This window comes from Podarcis bocagei, assembly GCF_964188305.1.
Source record: "Podarcis bocagei genome assembly, chromosome: 17".
Classification (NCBI taxonomy): Eukaryota; Metazoa; Chordata; class Lepidosauria; order Squamata; family Lacertidae; genus Podarcis; species Podarcis bocagei.
This window is the reverse complement of record NC_138143.1, coordinates 24943328-24968481: the sequence shown is the minus strand read 5'-3', so window position 1 is coordinate 24968481 and position 25154 is coordinate 24943328. Positions and strand designations below refer to the sequence as shown.

Genomic DNA, 25154 nt, shown 5'->3' with positions numbered 1-25154 from the left:
CATCCTTGTTTGCCATGCTTAGTCCTAACTTCACATGGAATCGTTATATAATAAAATATGACTAAGTATCTGTTGTAGGATTGATGTATACTAATGAAAATACTTTCCTGTTCTCGTTTCTAGCAGTAAGAAACATAAACAGAATTAAGGGCCCCAATTCAGAGCAACTTCAATTGATAAAAATATCAACTGGACTTAAATTACTACTGATTTCATTGGTTTCAATGTGATTTAAAGACAGTTAGTTTCCTTCCAGTTGCGGCCCAGCTGTTTTGCTGTGATTTTCATCTGAAAATTATGATACATGACTCTTAAGACTGCAATCCTATGCAGGGTTGCGAAAGGGTAAACATCTTTAGGATTGTGCTGCAAATTAATCTTGGAAGAAGGAGGAAACAAGCTATGGTGTTTGCATATGCATTTTGTTATGTATATGCTAACACAAATGCATTGTGTTAAAAATGAATTATTACTATTTTTTGCACCTCAAAGTGTTTTTAAGGAAGGCTATAACCAGGTGATGTGTGCCTCATGCACACCGGAGAGTCAAATGCAGATGAAAACAATGTAGCTATAGCATCTCTTGTACCTGCCTACCTGTTCTTCTTAAGATGCTGTGCTTTGAAGTTGATACATATTCCACTTGAACTGAGAGCAGGGCTGAGATGGAGAACACCATTTTGCTAGTGATACCTAGTGGATGTTTTCGGTTTTCACTAAATCAGCCTGAATCATGCAATTATTCCGAATTTTTCAGCCTTTCTGCAGTTACTGCGAAAAATAACAGTGGATGTAAAGTTGGTACATATTTTTGTACCAAGTCACCTTTGAGAAAATCTTCCATTTATTGCATACTATGTGTCCTCTTTGTATGCTATCAGGGGTTTTATTTTTTTGTGGGAGACGGCAAAATCTGCTAAACGACTAGTATTTCTATGCTTGAAATAATATGTCTTTGGCTGTTTTCCTTTATATATATATAAAAAGGATTCTTTTTTTTTCCTTTTTAAAATGGTTCTCAGAATAGTCTGCGCTCTCAATCTCATTTTTGTGTTTTGGCAGGCAAGGCACCAAGGGTTGCTAGGCTTGCAAAAGGTATAAGCACAATGTCAGTCAGAGTAATGATCTCTTTTATAGCGGATTGGTCTTCTATTTTGGTATATGAAAAATCTATTTCGTAATGCCTCATCAATAAGGCGTAGTAATCTAATCAGATGTAGGACAAGGTGGGGGATTTTTAAAAAAGGACAAAGTTCTTAAATGAATGAAAGGATAAAATAAGGCACATGTTTAAACGTTGGCGAAAAGCATGTGGAAGAACAGTTTGAGTGCCAGTAATGGTTGCCAGTGGCACCAGGATTGGCATCGGACCCTCTTTGTTTAGCCTAGAATGCCTGTGATTTGTTGGTTGGCATCCGCATTGCAGAGCAGAGAGCAATGTTACAATATATTGAGAATTTCCTGATCTAGAAATGTCAGTCCTTTTTTTTGTGCTTTGACAAAGAGGATTTCTTCTACTTGCTTCCCAGATCTGTACTGGAAGAAGAAATATAGACCAGTCTATCAAGTTTTTGTTGACAAGCTTTATCTGACTCTCCTTCCCAGCCATTCCCCTCAAAACTCTCCCTGTCTCTCCTTCACTTCCTTTTTCGTTGTTTTTTTTTTTGCTACGGGTCTACTCTTAGAATTTGCTGGACACAAGCGAAATTAAACGTTACTTGATACACTTGCTTGCGTTCGTACCACTTTTATGGGGAAACAAATTAGAATGAAATGATTTCCTAGTCCACAGGTGTTCAAAACACGCAGCACAGAATAAATACTTTTTTTAAAAGGAAAGAAAGAAAGGTTTTCCTCCTTGTTCCAGTGTTTCTTGGATTCATCTTAATGTTAAATGTTGTGAAAGCTATACATCGCTTAAAGGAAACAGGTTTCATGGGCTTGTTTCTGATGTTTGGTTCAAGCTGTGTTTCAGTCCATAAAATCATTTGGTAGTATTTGATTCAATCAGAGCAGCTCTTGTGCTGTGTTCCGTTTCTACAAGAACCGCCATTTTGTTTGTCAAGTGTCGGCAGAGTGGGGGAGGATAAAGCAGACAATGTGCTTGATGCCAATAATGGTTGCCAGTGGCACCGAGGTTGGCATCAAACCCTCTTTGTCTAGTTGCTGAATGCCTTTGATTCGTTGGTTGGCATCTGCATTGCAGTGGGCACATTGGAAAGTTTTTTTGACAATCGCTGAATGAAAGCTGTTGTATTTGTTTGCCGCAGTAGAACTTCAGATAATAGAAATCCTTCGTCTAATAGATAACTTTTTTTTCCAGTTCTGTAGTAGCAGATTGTTAAAGTTCCAATTCTTTCTCCCCCAAAGCACACTTTTTTGTTTGTATTTCTCTTCTACAGAATTTAATTCTTCCGTTGTCTGCTATACTTTTGACACTCAAAAGACATTGTATGGCATTATTATACATACTGTAAGCTGTATTGTACAGCTCAAAATTATGGATGTGTTCAGTTTATCTTTTGTTGGTCTGTGACCGAAGTAAAGTTTGATACTGCTACTGATCACTAAAAAGGCAATAACAACAATGACATCATCTATCTATCATCTATCTATCTATCTATCTATCTATCTATCTATCTATCATCTATCAATCTAAGCTTGTGTAGGTCTTGGTATGTGTCACATAATTGCCACATGTTTTTCATTCTGGTTATATTACACTGTTCCTATTTTCGTACATTGTTTAAAAGTATGATATTAAGAGAGTTGTGAAAAAGCTTTCATTTCCAAACCAAGAGTTCAGCAGAAACTCACCAGACTTTCCAGCAAATAGATGCACTTCTGCCAAGTGTGCTTACTTCTGATGCACTTGAATGTCCAGATTTTAAAACATCTAAATACCTTTCTGTTTAGCTGCATGGGTTGGCTACCGGAGACCAGTGAAAAGGCCAAGTCATTTCTGTTGATGTTTCCTAGATGGTTAGCATTAATACTGTTTTCTGACTAACCACCATTATCTTGTTAATTAGTAAGATGGATTAGCAGTTCTACCCAAAGGGCTGCACTAAAGGAAGTCTGGCTTGCGTGAGCCTCTGAATCGCCAGACTGTGTCCTGTCTGGTATTAAAAAAGGGAGGGGAAGGGGGTGATTGCTGGGGGGGGGGGATGGTGGATGAGGAACTGCTCTGTCCCTAGGAAAAAAAAACCAAGGACTGCACATGAGAAAAGCTTGATTATCACAACTCGCTAAGAAATGCATAGATAGCAACTCTTCTGTGTTGGCAAGCCACATAACTTCAACATCTTGTAGTTTACGTGATGCTTACTGGTATGTGTATTATTTTGGAGGAGTGGCAGTACCTGACAGCATAAAGGCATTTTTTCCTGACCATTTTACTCAGAGCTGAAGTTTCAGTGGCATTCAAGTTTTGCATTAACTCGCACTTCACTGGTATTCACCCTTGCTTATTCAGCGGTGCTTATTTGAAACTTAACTAACTCTGAGTTTAATGAGATTTGCTTCCAGGTTCTGTGGCCTAAACCACTGAGCCTCTTGGGCTTGCCGATCAGAAGGTCGGCAGTTCGAATCCCCGCAACAGGGTGAGCTCCCGTCGCTCGGTCCCAGCTCCTGCCAACATAGCAGTTTGAAAGCACACCAAAAAAGTGCAAGTAGATAAATAGGTACTATTCCGGTGGGAAGGTAAACAGCGTTTCCATGCGCTGCTCTGGTTTCGGTGTTCCGTTGTGCCAGAAGCGGCTAAGTTCTGCTGGCCACATGACCCGTAAAAGTTGTCTGCAGACAAACGCTGGCTCCCTTGGCCTGTAAAGCAAGATGAGTGCCTCAACCCCAGAGTCGTCTGCGACTGGACTTAACTGTCAGGGATCCTTTTTAAGTGACCAGTAGATTGCAGCGAAATTGGCAGCATCTTTGGAAAACCCAGGCAATCCAGTCATCTGTGTTTTGTTTTGGGCATTTCTTTTCGGGAATCACATTTTAAAAAATAAATTTGGCTTGACAGTGAGTGTGAAGTAAACAGAACTTTTAAAATCCAATGCAGTCTTCTAAACAGTGGCGGGCAACCTATGGCCCTTAGAATGTTGTTATAGTGCAGCTCTCGTTTTCCGTGACCATTGTCCATGCTAGCCGGGGCCGATTCCAACCTGGAAGACCCTAGGCTTCCTCCCTCCCACTTGTAGACACAGTACTTGAACACAGCTCCGGTATTGTAAAAGGCTTGATTCCAAACTTTACTACAATGCCCAAACATAGATCAGATTACACATTTCAGAAGCTCACAACAGAGTAAGCTGCATGGGTAGATATGGACTAAGATGTTGGCCCAGCCACTGATATCCCCCTGTGCTCCATATCTGAAGAGCTGGGTGGGCTCAATTGTTCGTGCACTTGTTGTCCTGAGCCACAGGACTAGGCAAGCAAGTAAGCATTTCTGCCAGTGGGCTGAGTCTGCTTCTGCTGTCACCATCATCTCAGTGTCCTTGGCGTTGAAGGCAAAGCTGACATGCCTAGATCACCATCTGATCTGGTCTCAGCCACCGTTCCTGAGGATGGGGGAAGTAAAGGTAAAAGGTATAGGACCCCTGGATGGTTCAGTCCAGTCAAAGGCGACTGGGGTTGCGGCGCTCATCTCGCTTTCAGGCCAAGGGAGACGGCGTTTGTCCACAGACAGCTTCCCGGGTCATGTGAGCAGCATGACTAAACCGCTTTTTGTGCAACAGAACACCGTGACGGAATTCAGAGTGCACAGAAACGCCGTTTACTTTCCCACTGGAGCGGTACCTATTTATCTATTTGCACTGGTGTGCTTTCGAACTGCTAGGTTGGCAGGAGCTGGGACAGAGCAACGAGAGCTCATCCTGTCACGGGGATTCGAGCTGCCGACCTTCTGATCTGCAAGCCCAAGAGGCTCATTGGTTTAGACCACAGCGCCTCCCGCGTTCCATAGGATGGCAAGTACTTCACTGATGGGAGGTGGTGCTGAAGTCATGTCTGGTGGCTCTGCTGCCACATTAAGGTCAGCTGATGACAGGACTATCTAAAGACAACCCACTTGGCCCTTCTCCAGCACCCAAATCATTGCCTTCTAGACAGCCGGCCCCCTCACCATAATCTAACTTCATACTTTCTTCCTAATCCTCTTCCTACTCTGACCAGCTCTGCCATGAAGCTTTCACAGGGCTCTTGACAATAGGTTTCCCATCCCTACTTTAAAATTACACACACCTTTGCATTATAGTATGCCTAAGAAGGATATGTAGTAATAATTCTTTTTAATGCATCGGAAGCCATCTTTTTCAGCTGTGAAAACACTTAAGGTATAAGCTTCTTGCTTTGGATTCGTCTTTTTGTCTTTATTAGCGAATTATTAGTGTTACTCAGGTTTAGTGGTATTAACAGCATAACCTGTTACTGCTTACTAATGCAGCTGTTGTAATATCAGGTCTGCATCTCCACCACTGCAACTTTAAGTAGGCCCATTTAAGACACTAAAAGGATGATACTGAATTAATAATCTCGCCCATGGAAAAATACCAGTGGAGGAATGAATACATTTGAAAGACTGTATGAATTCAGTATCTTTGTTGTATTATGGAACAGCAGTTGAGTATTTGTTTTTGGTCTGTTGACTGTAAAGTTGATATTATTTGTACCATTTTTATCCCACTCCTCATCCAAAATAGGCTCCCAGAGTAGCTTATAAATGTCAGTGATAAGACAGTCCCTGCCCTTAGGTGTAGAATCTAAAATACATGACACAAAAGGAAAAGGTGTGGAGAGTGATGATAGAAAAAAGCAAACCCAAGCACTGTTTCTTATTTTATTTATTTAAAAGCACGCAATGCAACATGAAAACAATAAACTGTATAATTAAAACAAAACATAAAACCAGTTAAACAGTAGCGCAAAGCCATATCAAAACAGGAATCTAGAGCATTCAAACAAATAAAAATGGAACCGTCTCATGAGTCAGGGAAGACCTGGACTAGATGATATTTCTTTACAAGATGTGTAATGGAACTGATGATCGCTGATTCGTGTATGGCAAAAGGAAGGTCATTCCAAAATATGGGGAAAAGTGGGAAATGCTCACGTTGGGTCACTGCCCTATGATATTTTGTAGGATGCAGTAGCAGGACCAGAATATTCCCCCAGATGATCTAAGTGGCCTTGCAGGTCAGTATAGGAGCAGGTGCTCTTGCAGAATTCTTGTAGTGACCAGTTTGAATGGAAAGATTTCAAGATTATCTTGCCAGAGTGGTGCATCCTTTGGTTAGCTCCTCCTTGGACTACTGCAATGCGCTCTACGTGGGGCTACCTTTGAAGGTAACTCGGAAACTGCAACTAATCCAGAATGCAGGAGCTAGACTGGTGACTGGGAGTGGCCGCCGGGATCATATAACACCAGTCCTAAAGGATCTTCATTAGCTCCCAATGTTTCGAAAAACAATTCAAAGTCTCGGTGCTGACCTTTAAAGCCCTAAACGGCCTTGGCCCTGTATACCTGAAGGTGCGTCTCCACCCCCATTGCTCAGCCTGGACACTGAGGTCTTCATCCGAGGGTTTTCTGCTGCTTCCCTCCCTGTGAGAAGCAGTTACAGGGAACCAGGCAGAAGGCCTTCTTGGTAGTGGCGCCCTCCCTGTGAAACTTCCTCCCTTCAAGTGTCAAGGAGATAAAGAACTACACAACTTTTGGAAGACATCTGAAGGCAGTCTCGTACTGGGAAGTTTTTAATGCTTGATGTTTTACTAGGTTTTTATAGGTATGCTGTAAGTTACCCAGAGTGGCTGGGGAAACCCAGCCAGATGGGTGGGGTATAAATAATAAAATTATTATTATTATTATTATTATTATTATTATTATTATTATTATTATTATTATTATTATTAGAAACCAAAAGTTGAAGGTCATTCACCATGGTGAATGGAGAAACCCTGCAGTTCCATCTCCAGTAGCCTGATTGAGTGACTGCTGATGACAATTGAGAGAGGAGTCTAATGAAGCTGGTCTTTCAGTAACTAAGAAACATGTGTTTTCAAGGAACATATATTGATTTTGCTTCCTGCCCCAGAGGACTCTTAGGGTCAAACTACACATAATGTTAAATGCATCTGCATGCAGATTTTTTTTTATTTAAAAAATGCAAATTGCATCCACAATGGGGTGGGGGGGTGGGGGTGGCTGATAATTAGTAGGATCAGGGAAGGCACAGAGAGGGAACTTGGCGCCAGTGCCAAATTTGCTCTCAATACAAATAAGGGGAGGGGAGGGTTAAATTTCATGCCTGCTCTGATGCTGTTAATTATCAGCTCCTCCATGCTGATGCAATTTGCATTTAAAAAAAACAAACAAAAAACCCCCCTGTATGTTAAATGAAAATATGTCTTTAAAGCATCCAGTTTGGCCCTTAGTTCTTGAGATATCTAACGGTGTCAGTCCAATCAACTCCTTAGACAAGATGCATCTTATTCCCTTTGCATTTGAAATACGATGTGTGCCACACAGTTGCATTCTGGGTATTTGATAATTTTTAGAATGCTGCCTCACCACCCCCACCACAAATGGGAAGCATGATATGATGGTGAACACACAGATAGGGAGTTGCGGCCCACACTAGATGACTTGTGTCATGCACACATATGCACACATATCTGCAAGCATGCACCATTAGTATTTTATGCATACATCTAAGAAAAACGACAACAAATTGGTCCCAAATACCAGTAACTGTGACAAGGCATTTCAGGGATGACCTGGCCCTTTCGAGATCTGCATTTGCAGAAAGTTCAAGGCACTCCCTCTACTATGAATATGGGCACACACGTGTGGATTTCTTAATTCGGAGGAGTGACTAGACAATACTGATTGTTGGACAGTAATACAATACTGCGAATTTTGAAAAATTCACACTTTTTTATGTTAGCAAGCTTGCATAGTCTGAGTACAATCCTATGCTCATTCCATGTACTTAAAGACAGTGGCGCTAAACAGACATAACTGTAAGTGGGTGAAGGTTTTAAGGCTTCATTAGGCAAGTCAGGCTGTCATCTTTAGTGGCTTGAATGCTATAATACGAAGAAACAATTTGCATAATTGTGTTTTGAAAGGAAGAAGACTGTTTATACGGAATGGCTTAGATCCAGAGATGTCTTGCATGAGTGGAATAGTACTTCTGCTTGTGCAAGGTGTAGCCCCATTTAATTCTTATGATGTTCCAATCCTGCTGCAGACCCCTGGGCCCCTTTCCATGCTTTCCCAGAGGCGTACAGTGGGGTTTAGCGGAAAAGCCCTTTGCAGAGGTTGAATTCTACTTAGTCTTCTCTTGATCCAGCCTGATGCACTTTTTTGTGTGAGGACAGTAAGGATTTTGATGGGTAGCAGAAACTGCACATGTACTAAGAAGTAAATCTAACTGAATTCAGTGGAGCTTACTTTTGAGAAGGTATGCACTGTTAACACTATAATCCGAAAGTATCTATTAGTTAGTAAGCACTACCTGACATAATGGGATTTATTTTAGAGCAGGCATAGGCAAACTCCGGTCCTCCAGATGTTTGGGACTACAATTCCCATCATCCCTAGCTAACGGGACCAGTGGTCAGGGAATGATGGGAATTGTAGTCCTAAACATCTGGAAGGCTGGAGTTTGCTTATGCCTGTTTTAGAGTAAACTTGCATGGGATTGTGGCCATATTTTATCTGATTTCTTACTTTGGGTGTTGGGATTAACGGCAGATCTCCACCTAATTCTGCCAACCCTCCACATGATTTTGTTGCATATTAAGACTTTACACAGAATTGAATTGAAATAATTGCATTTTAATTATTATTTAAGTAAGTGGGAGGGAGGAATGTCGGAGGTATAGCACTGATATCTGACATTTAGTCTGTTCTTTTGAAGTTTAGTAATAAATCTTTTTTTTTAATGAAGTATTTGAGGCATTAAATTTAATTGATTCATGCCTGGGAGAAAAACAGTTCAATAAAAGTTACCGAAAGTAATCTCAATAATTGAGAGGCATTTCTGCCAACAAATATATTTTAATATATGATAAATTACCAAGCTATATCTATCAGATCGATCTTCTGTTCAAACATAACGGCACGGAAGCCTGTTAACTAGTTCGTAGGTAAAAAGAAGTTTTGCTCTGTTTCATATATGGGTCGAATTCTTGTTAAATGCAATTGGGGAGGGTGGGATCCCTGCTCAGTTCTTTTGAGATTAAAAAGTGTGAAAACCATTCTTAGTCAGGGCAACTTGCATTTCATCATGTTGACATCTGCAGTTTCTGGATGGATTACCTTAGATTTGTTATGCCATGTTAAAAGACTTGTTTTACGAGGCCAGTCTCAGTTCCTGGCCTCAGTGTCAGGAACCCTGCTATGTGATGCAACATGTCGCGTTAGGTTTAATTGACCAAAGCTGATTTGTTAAAACAATTCATTTGAGCAAGTAACTTATGCCCAGACCAAATTGCTACCTGAATCTTTTGACCTTGACTTGTCTGGGTCACGAAATGGCTACGAACTCCTTGACCTTTCCGTTTGTGTGGAAGTGTCGCTATTTCTTCTGCTTCTTTTATGGTAATAGCTGACAAGAAGACTTCAGTCCTGACTTCACACCCCAGTGGGCTTCAAGGCAGCCTCTGGTATTGCTATGTCTTCTATTTGATGCGGTCTGGCTGCAGCCTTTAAGTTTGCTTTTGTCTGCTGACAATGATGGGACAAATTGGCAGCCCTTGTTTGTGCAGAAGGGATAGGAAAAGGACATTCTTCCTCCTGGAGGGAAGTGGCCGTTGCTTTGTCCCCCCGCCCCCAATTGTGCCACAATCTGGCACAATTTTAAGATGTGCATTTTTGTGTCTGGGAGGGAAGCAGTTAGGTGTTTTGAATTCTCTTTTGTGTACATTATCATAATCATCTGTGTTTAATAACTGCGCAGTGAAATATGGTCAGAAACGAGTCAAATCTTTAAAAAGATTCCATCTTTTAAAGGCTTCCACTTCCTTTAATATGCAAGTGTTTGCATCACTTCAAGTTTAGTAGGCAAATGAATTTGGGATTAGTGTATAAGGTGATTATCAAATACAGAGCTAGTAATTAGAGCTTCATGGGACGTTGGCTTGGGAAAAAATGACGGAACGCTTTAAAAATGATACCTAAACTTAGCTGTGGCGATACCAGTTAAGGTAGCATCAAATGGGGAGGTTTAGGTCATGAATATTCTTACACAATTTCAAACAAACTTGAATTTTCTTATATTTGATTTCATATTAGTGACCACCATTAATATATTCCAGCCCTTGTTTGAAATCTATAGAAAGGTGTAGACAGCATTTATTTTCCTGCCTTTGGAAAGACTTCAGCTGTTTACCTGTCCTTTCAGTCATTAAAGTCCTGCTCAAATAGCTGATTTCTGGCACGCTGTGGCAGATGCATGCATTCTCTTCTTTGCCATTCTAAGGAACTCCCAACAAAGACCTTGAGACTCCGTGCAAAGCAGAGAATCCACGTAAGTGGTACTGCGTCAGGGGTCCATCTTAACCCTCTGGAGCCCATGTGCTAGCAGTGGGTGTGGCCACCACATGCTGTTGCATGGCCAGGACACATGCAGCCTTCGAAACCCACCAGGTGCCATGCACATTGCGTACCTGGCTATCAGCCACTCGCGATCAAGTGAAGATGCCCGGGCGCCAGGATGCCACCTGATGTCTCCACCATCTGGAGATGCCTGGGGGTCCTCAGATCTTGACTGTTTTCACACACCAGCAACACATCTTGTTATATTTTGCCTGTGCAATCAGAATGAATTTCAGGGACCAAAAAGTTGTGTTTGAGCCAACTGGCCCCAAAATTGCAACCAGGCATTCTTGTTTTGGCGACTGTAACCCTGGTTTAAGGAGCCATTTGGCGCCTAGCTTATATATCTGAGTTTCTAAAACTGGACGCACACAGAGCTCTTCGCTCTCTGAAGTTCTCTGCCTATTGTTTACTTTGGGCCCATTGCCTCTGTCAAAATCTGTCTGGCGTTGAGAGTGGGGCAGGAAAAAAAATGATTATGGGTCCCAACAAGGCCCCTGCGTTAGGGGTTAGTCGCCCTTCTGCTACATGTTGAATCTGTTTAACGGGTTGGAGAATCTGTTTATGCTCTTGGCAGAAGGCTTTACGTGGAGACTGCATAGTTAAATTATTATTTCCTACATTCAGTCAAACGTGCCTGTCCCTTCCTTTGGCCCATGACAATAAGGATGATCCCGTTGCCGCCACTGCAGTCTAAATGCACAAGCCATTGGCCTTTTCTTTTGCATTGTGTGTTAAGATCCCAAGACCTCCCCCAATAAATAAAGACACAATTGACACGGAATTTAGTTTAAGGTTCTTGGCATAATTTTGGCCACAACTTTATTGATTACAGATCGTGAGTGGTTTGCTTAGGCATTGGTTCCTGACTAGCTGCACCTGACCTCAGCAGGGCAGCACTGACGCCTGGACTCCGGCAGACGTCAGTAAGGGAAAACATCCTGGGGGGAGCATTGGACCAGGCTCAGACTCATGCTCACCCCAAATGCTCCCAGGGGCTCTGGTGTGGCCCTAACCCCTGGAAGGGGATTGGACAAAAGCAAGGTGAGCTCCTGGATTCCTTTAACGGAGTACCCTAGCATTGGAGGGGCAGGCACAGCCTAACCACATCCCCTCCACCACCACTGAACCAATGCCTAACCACCAAACCTTACAAAGTTGTGACAATTTGCTACACGGCAGGCGAAACCCAAGTGGCACCAGCCAATCATCCAACTGGGAAAATTCTTACCGGGCCCCTGCCCCAAAAGAAGACGACCCACAACTACATAGCAAGGTTATAAAGAACCCTAAATATAGGGAGGGTGGATGGGTGATCCGATGCACGAGGCGAAAAAGAGGAAGCTCAACACAACGTGCAGCGGTATATATGGATCCCTCGGTTATTGCATGAAAACGATCCCATTGGTCAGATTTACCCCAGCAACCAAGGGACCGCCAATCGGGTTGTTGTGGCTATCCAATCACTCCCATCCACAACAGCATTGAGGTCAGTCTTGAGGATCTCACTGGAATGCGTGGTCTCTGAGAGGAGGGCACGATTTAATGTTGTAGCAGCTTTTAAACAGGACAAGAGAGGGAGAGAAATGGATCTGCAGTCTGAAATGGTTGACATGGTAGCTGGGTATTTGTACCCTTAAGTGCAAAGTGAAGAAACCCAAATTGCCAAGGTGTCTCCCTTATCTGGATTCAGACCCTGGTGTGAGGTTAGCGGGACACTTTTACCTTCTCCAACAACTTACAGCCTCATTTTAGAAAGGTCCCTGCATGTTTTGCAATTTGTGCTGGGAAAATCTCCCATGGAAGGGACAACCTGGCAGCGCTCAGCCAGTTGGCACCGTCACTGAGCTACTCTTGCAAAGGAACAATTTCAAACTCACTTTAAGCTCCTGAATTGTTCCTTTGTAGCTGCAGGTGGGCATGGCTTAGGGAACAAACCTTTTGGGTCAACTCACGGCCTGTGCTGGGCTTGGCAGGTGCCTTCTGTGCCAGGTTTTAAATGCCCGATGAAAACTTTTCTGCCAGGTGTACACAGGCAATTAAGAACACGTATTTCCAATGTTTAATAGGTGTCCATTTCTAACTTTATTATATGATTTTTATTGTACTGGTTTATGTTTCGTTTCCTTAAACCACTTTTATTTTTATTTATTTTTAAAAATGACAGAGTGGCATATAAATACTTCTCATGAATAAATATTTTTATAAACCTCCTGCAGGCTGGAGATTTCCCACCCCTGATTTAAGAGTTCAGATATGTAACTTACACATTGTACTGTTTGTCACTAATCTTGGTTCTCTTTAAGAATTATTTAGTATTACCTCAGTGCTGCCCTTCTAGGCAGGCTGTGGCTTCTACTGGGCAGAAGAGGGGGTTGTATCCTGAACCACTTGAGCATCTGATTGAGCTCTGTGCTACTAACAGATTACAACTGAGATATATACGTGCTTAACTGCTTGTTTCAGTCTTTTGCTTTATAACAGAAGTACTTAACTACTTTGGACCCCTTTCCTGTTTGCCAGTCTTCTGAGGGCAATTGCTGAAAAGCAGAGACAGTACTTTGTTTGTTTGTTTGTTTGTATTAAAAGTATAAGATGCTTAATACTTTGGAAATCTCTAAGCAGTGTACATTCTGAAAAACAAACAGTATATCATTAAAACAAAAACAGGAGCTAAAAACAATAAAACAGTAGGATAAAAACACATACAGTGGTACCTCAGAACTTGAACGCTCCCTTCGTGAACATTTCGGCTCCCAAATGCCAAACACCCAGAAGTGCTCCAGTTTTCGAACGTTTCTTGGAATACAAACGTCCGACATGGCTTCTGCTGTGCAAAATCCTAGCTGTTGGCCAATCGGAAGCTGCGCCTCGGAACTCGAACATTTTGGAAGTTGAACAGTCTTTGTGGAACGGATTACGTTCGATTTCCAAGGTACCACTGTATAAGCGTATGAAAGCAAATAACATTGAAATTCAGAGGATTCAAACACATAAAACAGGGTCCCGCCTTGTGTGTCAGAGGAAGCCTAGACAAAAATACACATCTTCATATGGCATCTGAGCCCGATGCCGAACTGATGATTGCTACTCCATGTGTGACTGAGGGAATGCCATTTCACAGTACAGAGTAATAGCAATAAATAAAATAAAATAAAATAAATAAAATATGCCCATTTTGGGGTCACTGTCCTATGTTTTCTGTAGGGTACAGTGCAATGAGTAGAATTTGCCCAAATGATCTAAGTGATCCTACAGGTCTGTTCAGGGGCAGGCAGTCTTTCAGGTAATGTGGTCCTGAGTTGTTCAGGACTTTCTTTGTTAACAAGACCTTGAACATGCCCAGTAGCTGACAGGCAGTCCACTATAGCACTGAGCTGGGAGGAGATCATACCCTCCGACATTTCTCTGATGAAAACAGGGATGTCCTATTCAATAATAATAATAATAATAATAATAATAATAATAATAATAATAATAATATTTATAACCTTCCCTTCCAACTGGGTTGCCCCAACCAGGCCAGGTGGCATCCAACATGTATAAAAACATAACAAAGCATTAAACCTTAAAAATCTTCCCTATACAGAGCTGCCTTTGGATGTCTTCTAAAGGTTGTATAGTTACTTCTCTTCTTGGCTTGGGGGTTGCATAACTCCACACCCTCTAACATTTCTCTGATGGAAACATGGACATCCTAAGGAAAAGCGGGACATTCCGGGATCATGTCAGAAACCAGGACGGCTTCTGTAAATCCGGGACTGTCCCTGGAAAATAAGGGACTCTTGGAGGGTCTGGATCTCTTCTTAATGCCCTGTGCTATGACAGGGAGATAAAGCACTCTCCCTGCCCTTTGGAGAGTGATTTCTGGAGAGTAAAGAGAGTGCTTTAGCTTACTATCACAACAGTGTGGAACATCTCTGAGGAGAGTAATTCCCCCCCCCCAATGCATATTGGGAGAGTCACCTCTCCCCACAGTGCTGTGCAAAACCCTCTTCTTCCTTTGCAAAGTGTGTAAGAGGGGTAGGTGGGAAGAAGAATGTTTGCAAGAGGAAGAGACAATTTTGCTGGTTTTTCCAGAGACTGGTGGTCACTTTAAGATACTGGCCAGGCCTGATTTTGCCTACAGGCTCACCCCCCCTTGCTTTTGCAAACCCTTAAAGCTAGGAAAGTGAGAGTACCTACCCAGGGAACCCCAACTCCCAGTTTATACAGTTTGCTATTTAAGCGCTTGCCTGAGAGCAGTTGACGCTTGCTCCAGGCTAGTGGCAAACTGCAAGCCTGCAATAAAAGAGTCGTTGAGTGATGAAGGTGTCTTGTATGCCTGGTGGAATTAGTTGTTGGCACTATTCCTAAGTGATCCATGCAGAGATGACTGGGCAACTTGATGCCCAGAGATAGGGAGTCTAGCTTCTCTGGTTGTCCTCCCTTGATTGCATTTTAATAGCACTGTGAAACCTGTGGTGGGCTGCTTTGCCTCTTCTAATGGCCCTGATCTTATGAGATAGCCAGTGAACATCGGAGGGTAGGACATCCCTATTTTCATTGGAGAAATGTTGGAAGGTATGGAGTTATCCGGCCCCCGAGCCACCTGCAGGCAGCCCTGTATGGGCTTTCTAGCTTTTTGAACTGCTACAAATATTTAACTTTCATTAAATAGTTGCTAAATGCTCTGAGTGGCTGGAGCAACCCAGTTAGATGGGCGGGATATAAAGAGTAAAAAAATATTATGATGATGATGGAATAGGATGTCACTATTTTCATCAGGGAGTTACTGTGGGTAGTCACCTGTGCCCTGCTGGTCCCGATTCTGGAGATCACGCAATATTGATTCCCCTCCCCACCCCATACGCAGTGATGCTGTATACCAGGAAAACATGCAAGGCATATACACACCACACTTTCTGTCTTGCACACACACAAACAGCATATGTACACACGGAAAGGTGTTTCAAAATAAGTTTGTGGTTCGAGGACCCGACCCCGGTGAAGTGAAATGAAGACACATGGACACGTGATATGTACACACGGAAAGGTGTTTCAAAAGAAGTTTGCCTTCTGAAGGCCGTTTGAAGCGCTACTGGGCATGCCTAAACTAGCTATTGCATCATGCCCCATAGCTAGAAATCACAAGTAAAGGATACATTTGGTTATTGCACTTCACAATTTGATAGACTTTTAGTAAGCAGCTGTGAAACTTCTTACAGCTTTAGGATCTGTGTATTGTACTTTGCTGTTGGGCTTTCCTAACAGGAATTTGGTTTTTTTCATGACTTCTCCAGCAAATAAATTAATAATAAGAATTGGAAGTGGAACAAAAGCCTCTAATTAGGAACTTGAACTGTGGGGGCTTGGGCCATTTGGCTTCTTTCTCCTCTAACTCCCCCCTTTTAATTCCTTCCTTCAAAACAATGTTTTGGGATTCTTAATAAGCTAATGTGTGAAAGCTCAAAAAAAGATATAAGTAATACATACACATAAACGTTGCAATGGGACGTCTTTCCGTTCCTTTCACTGCTTTATCAGAACTGCTTCTGTTCAGTTAGTTGCAGCCAAAGAGTTAATGTGAAAAATTATGCCATTGTTTTCTTGGTAGTTAAAGAGTAACTTGCACTGTTCAGAAAACAGAATTTGAATAGTTATTTGGCTTCCTGGATGAAGCCACAACTGTTTAAATAATTTGTATAATTTCCTTGCTCCCTCCCCCATCAGAAACAAGTTTTAATCCTGCAATCTGATTGGAATATTTGTTGATTAAAGTATACATTATAGAAATATTTAGGGAAAGTATATAAATTAATTACAGTGTTACCTCAGGTTACATACGCTTGTACCAGAATTGTTATCATGGTAACCAAAGGATGCAACTTAGTCTTTGTGCATCCTATTGATTCTTAATTGTTCTTAGGCTTGCAGTTGAAATCATGAATAAAGGATGCAAATGTAACATTATTACAAATTTTAACTATGTCGCTTAAGTAGCATTTCTGCAGAATACTCACATCTCATATCTGTTACCATATACAATTATTTGTAACCTAGATTCTTTTTTTTCTTTTTACATGATCTATAGTTATGCCGAAACAATTTTTTGCTCTATTTATAGACACTACATAAAGGGGAAAGCTGCTTATAGTAATATGAGGATCACTGGTCTCTCAGTAATTAAATAGACTTGTTATACTGCATTAATCCTTTTTGGAACATTTGGAATGACTTCTTAGCACTAACAGGCACGGTATTAGGGCCTTCAATTAATCTCTCTTTCTCCTTCAACATTTGTCTAATACAAAACAGGAACCCGGGAAGCCATACTTGGAGATCAGATCAAAATTTAAACTACCACACAGAGCTATTGAATACTATGAGTTGCAGAATGGGTAGGGGAACATTCAGATTATGGTAAATAATGAAGTGTGTCGGTTTATAAGGAGTGTGAAAACCTTATCTATCAGTTGTTTACCAGTTTGCGTTAGGAGAATAGGTTTGACAGCAGTCTTACAGTTCCCAGTGCACCGACTGAGGATGTCGGTGGAACATAGTTGGATTCTTATGGACTCTTAGCATCAAAATCCTGTCAATTTAAACTACAAAACACAGCAACTCCAAGATGCACTCCCCAACACCATTGACTTCCTCCAATCGTTTGAGCAGTGTGCCAAGGACACCCCTATTATTAGCTATGCAGGTCAGATAGGCAAGTGGAGCTGTGAGAGACAGTGGTGTCTGAAGGAGGGGTTTAGATTTATTAGGCACCAGGGAAATATTTTGAAATGAGTCAAGCCTGGACGAAAGGAATGGGCTCCACTTGAACCAAAATGGAACCAGCCTCATGGCACTAAATATCAAAAAGGTCACAGGGCAATTTTTACAGAGGCTTATTGGTGTGGGGGGGAAAGCTGGAGAGTATCTGTCTCGGGGCTGGAGCAACTCTGTGAGAAAAGGCTGCAATGTTTGGGGCTTTCTTAGTTTCTTTTTTCAAAAAAAGCTATTGACAGGGAGACATGGTAGAAGTTTATATAATTATGCATAGGGTGAAGGCAGTGGAAAGATAATCCACCTTTCCTCGTGGAATACTGCTAATTTAGGCAAAATAAAAAAATTCCTTCCAGTAGCACCTTAAAGACCAACTAAGTTAGTTCTTGGTATGAGCTTTCGTGTGCAAGCACACTTCTTCAGATACACAGTATTTAGGGTCATCCAATGGTACTGATTTTCAGGAGAGTCAGTATAAACAAAAGAAGTTGTGGGTTATATCTTCATGCAACACAATTTTTGCAATTCACTGCTACAAAGCGGGGTGATGACTATTAGATAAGATGTCTCTCAAAAAGGATGAGAGAAATTCCTTCAGAATTTATCAATTCATGTGTATCAATGGCTACCACTCATGGTTTTCTTTATCGTACTTACAGTAACCAAGTTCTTAAGACAGCTTATAAGAAGAAATAAAGCAATTTAAAGTTCAGTAACAACAAGAAGGCGCCTTCAGTGTGGGGTTTCTCAAGGTTCATCTCCCATGTTGCTTAACATCTACATGAAAAGGCTGAGTAGGGTTGTCCAGAGTTTTGGAGTATGTTGTCAGCAATCAGCTTTACCTCTGCAAGTGTGGCAGTGGAAGTGCTGGACCAATGTCTTGCCTTGGTGATGGACTGGATGAGAGCCAACAAATTGAAGCTCAGTCTTAGTGGGAGGTTGCCTGCTCTTGGTGGGGTTACACTCCCTCTCTTGGAACAGATAATGCACAGCTTGAGGGCACTTTTGGATCATTGCTGTGGCTTCAGGGGTGCAGAGTACCTTACAGCCTTAGCTGGTGACCCAGCTGTACCCCTATCTGGACAGGGATAGCCTAAGTTCTGTTGTTTATGCTCCAGTTATTTCTAGGCTGAATTACTGCAATGAGTTATATGTAGCAACGCCTCTGAAGATGGTTCAGAAGCTTTAGCTGCTGCAGAATTTGCAGCCAAGTTGCTCACTGGGTCAAGATGGTTGGAGTACAGTGGTACCTCAGGTTAAGAACTTAATTCGTTCTGGAGGTCTGTTTTTAATCTGAAACTGCTCTTAACCTGAGGCACCACTTTAGCTAATGGGGCCTCCCACTGCTGCCACGCTGTGGCTGCACAATTTCATCCTGAAGCAAAGTTCTTAACCCGAGGTACTATTTCTGGGTTAGCGGAGTCTGTAACCTGAAGCGTCTGTAACCCAAGCTACCACTGTATATTACACCGGCCCAATGAGTGTCCCCCAATGAGCTTCATGGGTGGAGCAGGAATTTGAACCTGGATCTCCCTGATGCTAGCCTGACGCTCTCAGTCACAACATTACACTGGACATTGGGTCGCTTCTAGCAAGCTGTATTATTCACGGTGATGCTGGAATTGATCTGTGATGTCATTATTCCCTGTTGCATGCACAAGACACACCCTGAAGGACACAAGGATACCCTCAACAGTGGAAAAAAGACACCGTGGTGAACCCACTGATTGGTCAGTAGATGACATGCTTCAAAAATCCTTGTGGACAGGCGTTTGCATCACTTCATATCACAAACGCACCCAACCCTTAAAATATCCACTCTTTTCACTCGTTTACAGCTAGGGGACGAAGGAGGGGCAATACAGAATAGCAGTACTTCCCTTGAAATGACCCCTGTTTGAGGAACACACAGACCATTCCCTTGATTAAAGCAAAACCCATCTAAGGTGAAGGAGCCTTTTGCAAGAAAAAGCTTTTTGCCAGGCAGGAAAAGGGAGGAAACCATGGCGAGGGAAGCCATAATTGCACACTCACAAGACTGCGCTCCATCAGCTTATTCTGTAGACTGTCATGGGTTTGGGAAACAGGAAATGCAAGTTGAGTTAAACAATAGTTAGCCTCTGAAACACATAGTTCAGATGCTCAGTAGGGAATGAATGAGGAAGTGTTCTACCTTCTAGATGCTTTCCCAGTGCCCTCGCCTCTGCCTCCCCGCCCCCTGTTGTGAGTAGAGAGCCTAATCGCTTGCAGTGGAGCTGTGCTTCTCAATTGCTGGTTCTTCTGCATGTGCCTAGGCTATGATCTTGCAAAGCATAAGAGATAATGAGTGTTAGCAATTGGTAATTGTTTTAATGGCTTGCCTGACATTCACCAACAGCGTCCCTGCATGTGGGGTCTACGATGCAGGCTTCCCTTTCTGCAGAGCACATATTTACCCTCTGTTCAAGACCCTGCTACTACTAGTTTGAGACAGAGGAAGGATTAGTTAGCAAGCAGCTTGTACACATTGCATGGGGGCACGGGAGACATTTGCATCAGTCATATTTCGAGGCATGAGTTTCCCCTTCCTTGGCGTATCTGAGTTGGAAGTTTTGTCCCTGCATCTTCAGTTGCAGGAGTGACGTTGAGGATTCTGTTGGATGTGTGGAGTCCTGAGATGTATTTTCTGTATGGTTTGAAGAATTTGCAACTTTTCCTGAAAGTGAGCAAGGAACCAGTGGCAAGAATCAGGATTTGTCATGGCTCCATCCCCCCCACCCTGGAATATGTTGCTGGTGCGGTGCAAACACATTCCTCGTTTGACTGACCAGGGACGATTTAGTATGAGTTTTACATGAGCATGAAAGGAAATGAACTTTAATCTGGTGGGTATGATGTGAGTTCAAGCATTTTACATTTTAAATCCTCTTCTTTCTTTATTTGTACTCTCCTTGGTGTCGACAGATATCCTTAAAACCAAGTTGCAACCATGTAATTGTTTTGGATCTTGTTTTAGACATTGGCAGCATGTGCGTCTTTCCCCTAATCAGTTGTAATGCTGTTCTGTTTTGAACAGTTTGATACTATGTTAAATTTTATTTATAATTTTCATTTATATACGCTACAAGAATTATTTTACCAAGTTTTAACATTTTCAGTTTCGACTCTCTTCCTGCTTTTTCTGCGGTTCTTTGCATTTATTTTCCTCCTTTCCTGGATACTCCAAATCACCTTAACTTGTTCTTTTAATCATCTATTCTCATATATATATCATATATATACATTTAAACTGCAGGTTTCTTATAGTAATCCTGCCAGTGTCTTGATCTGTTTACAGCTTGTTTGTAAATACTCAATAAACCACCTCCTTTCCTTTCTAAATGTTTGATACTATTTTAGGCCATGTTCCTGGGACCAGTCAGCACAGCCAGAAGCAACGCTGTAAGGGAATTGACTTGGATCATGCAAATGAGACTACTGAATAGTAATAGTTATGGGCAATATTTTGGAAAACACCAATTTAGTGACAGTTTTATTGCTGCAAATGTATGTATGAAATCCCTTGATTTCATTGTAATGCACTGGAAGCAGATGTCAAAGTGTCCCAAACTGAATTTAATAGTTAATCTACATATCACAAAGAAACTACAAACAAACCATTTAGAATTTGGTTGTTTAATCCTGTTAGAGGATCTGAAAAGACACCCCGTAGAGTAAAACCATTTTATACTCCTCTTGGCTTTTTTTTATGAGAGCAGGACAAGATGCTCATGATAAATAGTAATTTAATTTGTAAGCATTTTGAATTCAGACAGTGCAGCAGTTTCCCATTCATTGCTTCACTGAAGTCAAGCCTCAGGGCTGACTCTTTTGTTTTTCAAAAAGAATATTGGAAAAGAACTGTAGAGGGCAGATTTAGGATTAGGATATCATATCTCAGGACAAGGGTTGGACTTGATCATTCACTAGAGTCTCGTTCTATGGCATGGCTCAAGCATCTCATTAAACCATAGCTATAGCTCAGAGAAGCTATGGTTTAATGTGAATGTCCAGGGAGCTTGTGCATGCTGTTGAAAAGTTGTTGCTCTTTTCCTGCCACTGCTGAAGCACGAAGAAGCAAGCCATTACGTCCAAATCTGGTTTTGTGGTTTATTTCCCTCAAACAAACTGTAAGGATCAAGCCTAGAACAAACCTTGATTTGTCACCGGCAGTTTGTTGTTGAAAGGTCAAAAAAGCTCCCCTCTATTCTCCTTTTCCTGCATATATTGTATTTTAAGCATCTACCCAGTGTTAGAAACTGAGATATGAAAGTTAGGAGCTAAATGGCACCTTAAACCTAGGTTATGGGCGCAACAACGGAATGTCTAAGCACACTTTTTAATAGCAAGAATACAAAGCTGAAAATGAATGAACTGCAGCTAAAATCTTACAACTGAAGACTGCAAAAAAGCCAACGCCGTTCTCCCCCCTGCCCAGCCCCCTAATATTCTTACGAGGGTCCCTTCTCCAGTCTTCAAAGAGTGGCTGGAAGTGCGGAGGCAGAAAAAGGTCCTCTTTTCCTTCCACTCTGCAGTTTTAATCTGAAATCTTAGGCCCAGCACTGCGCCCAAAGCTCAGAAATGGCTTGCGCAAATGAAAGTCCCTGTTGCAAAACACTCCTAGAACAATGGGAATTTTGAACACTGCATCTACTACCTCTGCAGCCAGTTTTCTTTTTGTGGGGAAAATAAGACTGTATTCTAGTGATCCCTGTTGGTCCTTCCTATTGGTTAGGCTCTGTTATAGAGGACCTATAAGGCTGAGGGATTTTTAATAGGTGATTTGGAGAGAAGTCTCATTTCAATGGTTTCTTTCAGAAATGAAGGAGTGTGTTATTGCCGGTTCCACAAATCTTGGCTTGACTTTGTAGCCGGATATTATTTGTGGAAGCAGCGTCATCTGTGTGTACCAAAGAACTTGGAGTGGAGAGGAAGGCTGTTTTGCTTCATGCTGATTTGGCAGAAGGCTAGAACAGCAAGCTTATGCAAAAGCACTGTGCAAAACAGAATGCCCCAGCCCCAGCCTGGCGGGTGCACAGGACCTGAGGGAGGGGTGCAGTCTTGTTCCACCTTGTGCAGAGTTCTGAATAAAACAAAAAAACAATAACCCTGCTCGAGTCTTTTTCATCACCTTCCTCTTGTGTTCTGGGATATCTGAACTGCTTTCCTTTCCACTGGATTCCTATTTATAATTTCTAGGCAAGGCCAAATACAGGGGTACCTCAGGTTAAGAACTTAATTCGTTCTGGAGGTCCATTCTTAACCTGAAACTGTTCTTAACCTGAGGTACACTTTAGCTAATGGGGCCTATTGCTGCCAGCGTGCCGCCAACGCACGATTTCTGTTCTCATCCTGAGGTAAAGTTCTTAACCCAAGGTACTGTTTCTGGGTTAGTGGAGTCTGTAACCTGAAGCATCTGTAACCTGAAGCGTCTGTAACCCCAGGTACCACTGTACGGGCAACATTCACCCTGTATATGGCTCCTTTTTCCCAGGCTTGGCCCAAATGCTTAGAAAGCACAAAAATACTGTTACATGCTGTCAGAGCTGCTTGAAGATCCTAGCTCACAGAGGATCACGCTAGCCAGCGATCATTAAGTAAAAGTCTTTATTGAATTACAGTTTCCATTCTCACGCTGCTGCGCGCAACTCTACGTCTAGTAGCTAGATCGGCGAAGCTCCGTCTGAGTCTCCGCCCCGTGTGCACCAGCTTAATATCCTAGCCTTGCTCCACCTTTTCCGCCTGACTGTCCTCCTCTGGGTCCCTCTACCCCCCGGGGCTTCTTCCTTCCGGGATTCTTCTGACGCTGACCCGGACCCTCCTGCCTCCTTGCGCCGGGCTTTAGGACCTGGTTCCCTTTCGGGGCTGCTTACTGCGCCGCCTTCCTCTGCATTTGAACTTGGCGCGCGCGCCCAACCTTCCACTTTCCTCTTAACCGTTTCTTCGCTCCCCGATGGAGGTGTGGCCACTCCTGACTCATGCCCTCCCTCCTGTGGTGAGCTGCCAGCGCTTCCCCCCTGGCTCCCTTCCTCTTCCCTGCTTCCTGGCGGTGACGCTGGTCCCGATTTCCAGCTGCTCCCCCCTGAGTCCCCTCTGGCTCTATCTTCCTGGGGTGCCCCCCTTGACTCCCCCCTTGCCCTGGCCACTGGTGCTCCTTTCTGTGAATCCTCTGATTCACTGGAAAGACTAGGAGATCTCGGGTCGTCGTCATCACTCATCTTTTCTTCTGCCTCCTCCCCTTCGCTCTCTGTTTCCTCCCTTGCCCGTGCCTCTGCTCCTAAACCCCTGACATCCATCCCCCCCTCGAAGCCCCCCATTCCCCCCTCCCCTCCTTCCGGTGCCGGAGCTGGGGGCTGCTGTTGCAAAGGGACGAACGTCGGATATCGGTCGCTTCCCGTGGCGGGCCTCCATCTGAACTCTCCCGGGTCTTCCTCCCTGCTCTCGTCGACGACGGTCACCTCCGCTTCCATCTCTGTGCCGCCGTGCTCGAAACCAGGATCGTCCCCGAAAATGTCCATGTCCGTCTCTCCCTCACTTCCTCCTGGCGGCGTTGCTCGTCCTGAGCATTCCAGCCACTTTCTGCGGAACTGCTCCTCTGGCCTATCGTCCCACCAATACGAGGGTTCTGAGGCAGATCCCGAGGGTGACCCCTCCGGGGAACGGACGTCTCGTGTCGGTTCCTCGTCCGAGTCGAACCCCCGGAACGTGCTGGCCGAAAGCGTGGGCGTGAAAAGCCAGTCGTCGAAAAAGTCTGCTGGCATGGGTCTATGTGGGAAGAGGGCATGAAACTCGTCTTTGAGCAGAGGTTCGTCTAAGGCGTAGCCCGGCACCCAGCTGTTCGCACTGGCCGGGGTGCCCTCCTTGGCGAGAAAGTATTCTACCCCCTCTTCCCCCCATCTGGAGTCCAAAATCTCCGTGACTTCGTTGATGCGCTCCTTCTGTGCTACTCCCGCGTGCCCTGTTCTGTCTCTGGCCGGACTCGGCGCCGTTCCGGGTTCCTGGAACCTGTGCGGTGCCTTGTAGGGAGTGAGCACCGATCTGTGGAATACCGGATGCATTCTGGAACCCTCCGGAAGTGCCAGTCTGAAAGCTACCGGGTTGACCTGCTCTTCGACTTGGTAGGGCCCCAGTTGCTTATGCCCTAGTTTCTTCTTGGCCAACGACCTGGCCGGCACTGCGTGGGCTGCTAACCAAACCCAGTCTCCCACGTGGAGCTCTTCTCCAACCCTTCTGTGCTTGTCTGCTTGTACCTTGTATGCGTGCTTGGCCAGCTCCAGGTGGCGCCTCAGCTGATCGTGGACTTCCTGCAGCTCCGACGCGAACGCATCTGCTGTCTGCGGCTCCCCCTCCCCCATTCTTTCCAGTCCCGGGAAGGTTCTGGGGTGCCTCCCGTTGTTGGCGAAGAACGGCGTGACCCCCGTGGACACGTGCTTCGTGTTGTTGTAGGCGAACTCGGCAAGCGGCAGGTAATCCACCCACGTCGCAGGCTGTTGATTTGCATAACATCTCAGGTACTGCTGCATGATGGCATTGACCCGCTCCGCTTGCCCGTTGGTCTGCGGGTGTCTCGCCGACGCCAGGTTGATCTTGACGTTCAGGAAGCCCATCAGCTTCTGCCAGAAATGCGAGATGAACTGCCGCCCCCGGTCGGACAGAATAGACCGTGGCAGACCGTGAACCTTGAACACGTGGTCTATGAACAGTTTGGCGGTTTGCTCCGCCGTGGCCACCTTAGCACACGGAATGAAATGCGCCATCTTGGAAAACAGGTCCACCACCA

The 25154-nt window shown here is 43.6% G+C and overlaps 1 protein-coding gene across 17 annotated transcripts in view; it reads left to right on the top strand.

The window, feature by feature from the left end:
- NFIB (nuclear factor I B) overlaps positions 1 to 25154 on the top strand; it is a 307373-nt gene that overhangs the window by 105814 nt on the left and 176405 nt on the right. The gene's annotated exons all lie outside the window — the stretch shown is intronic.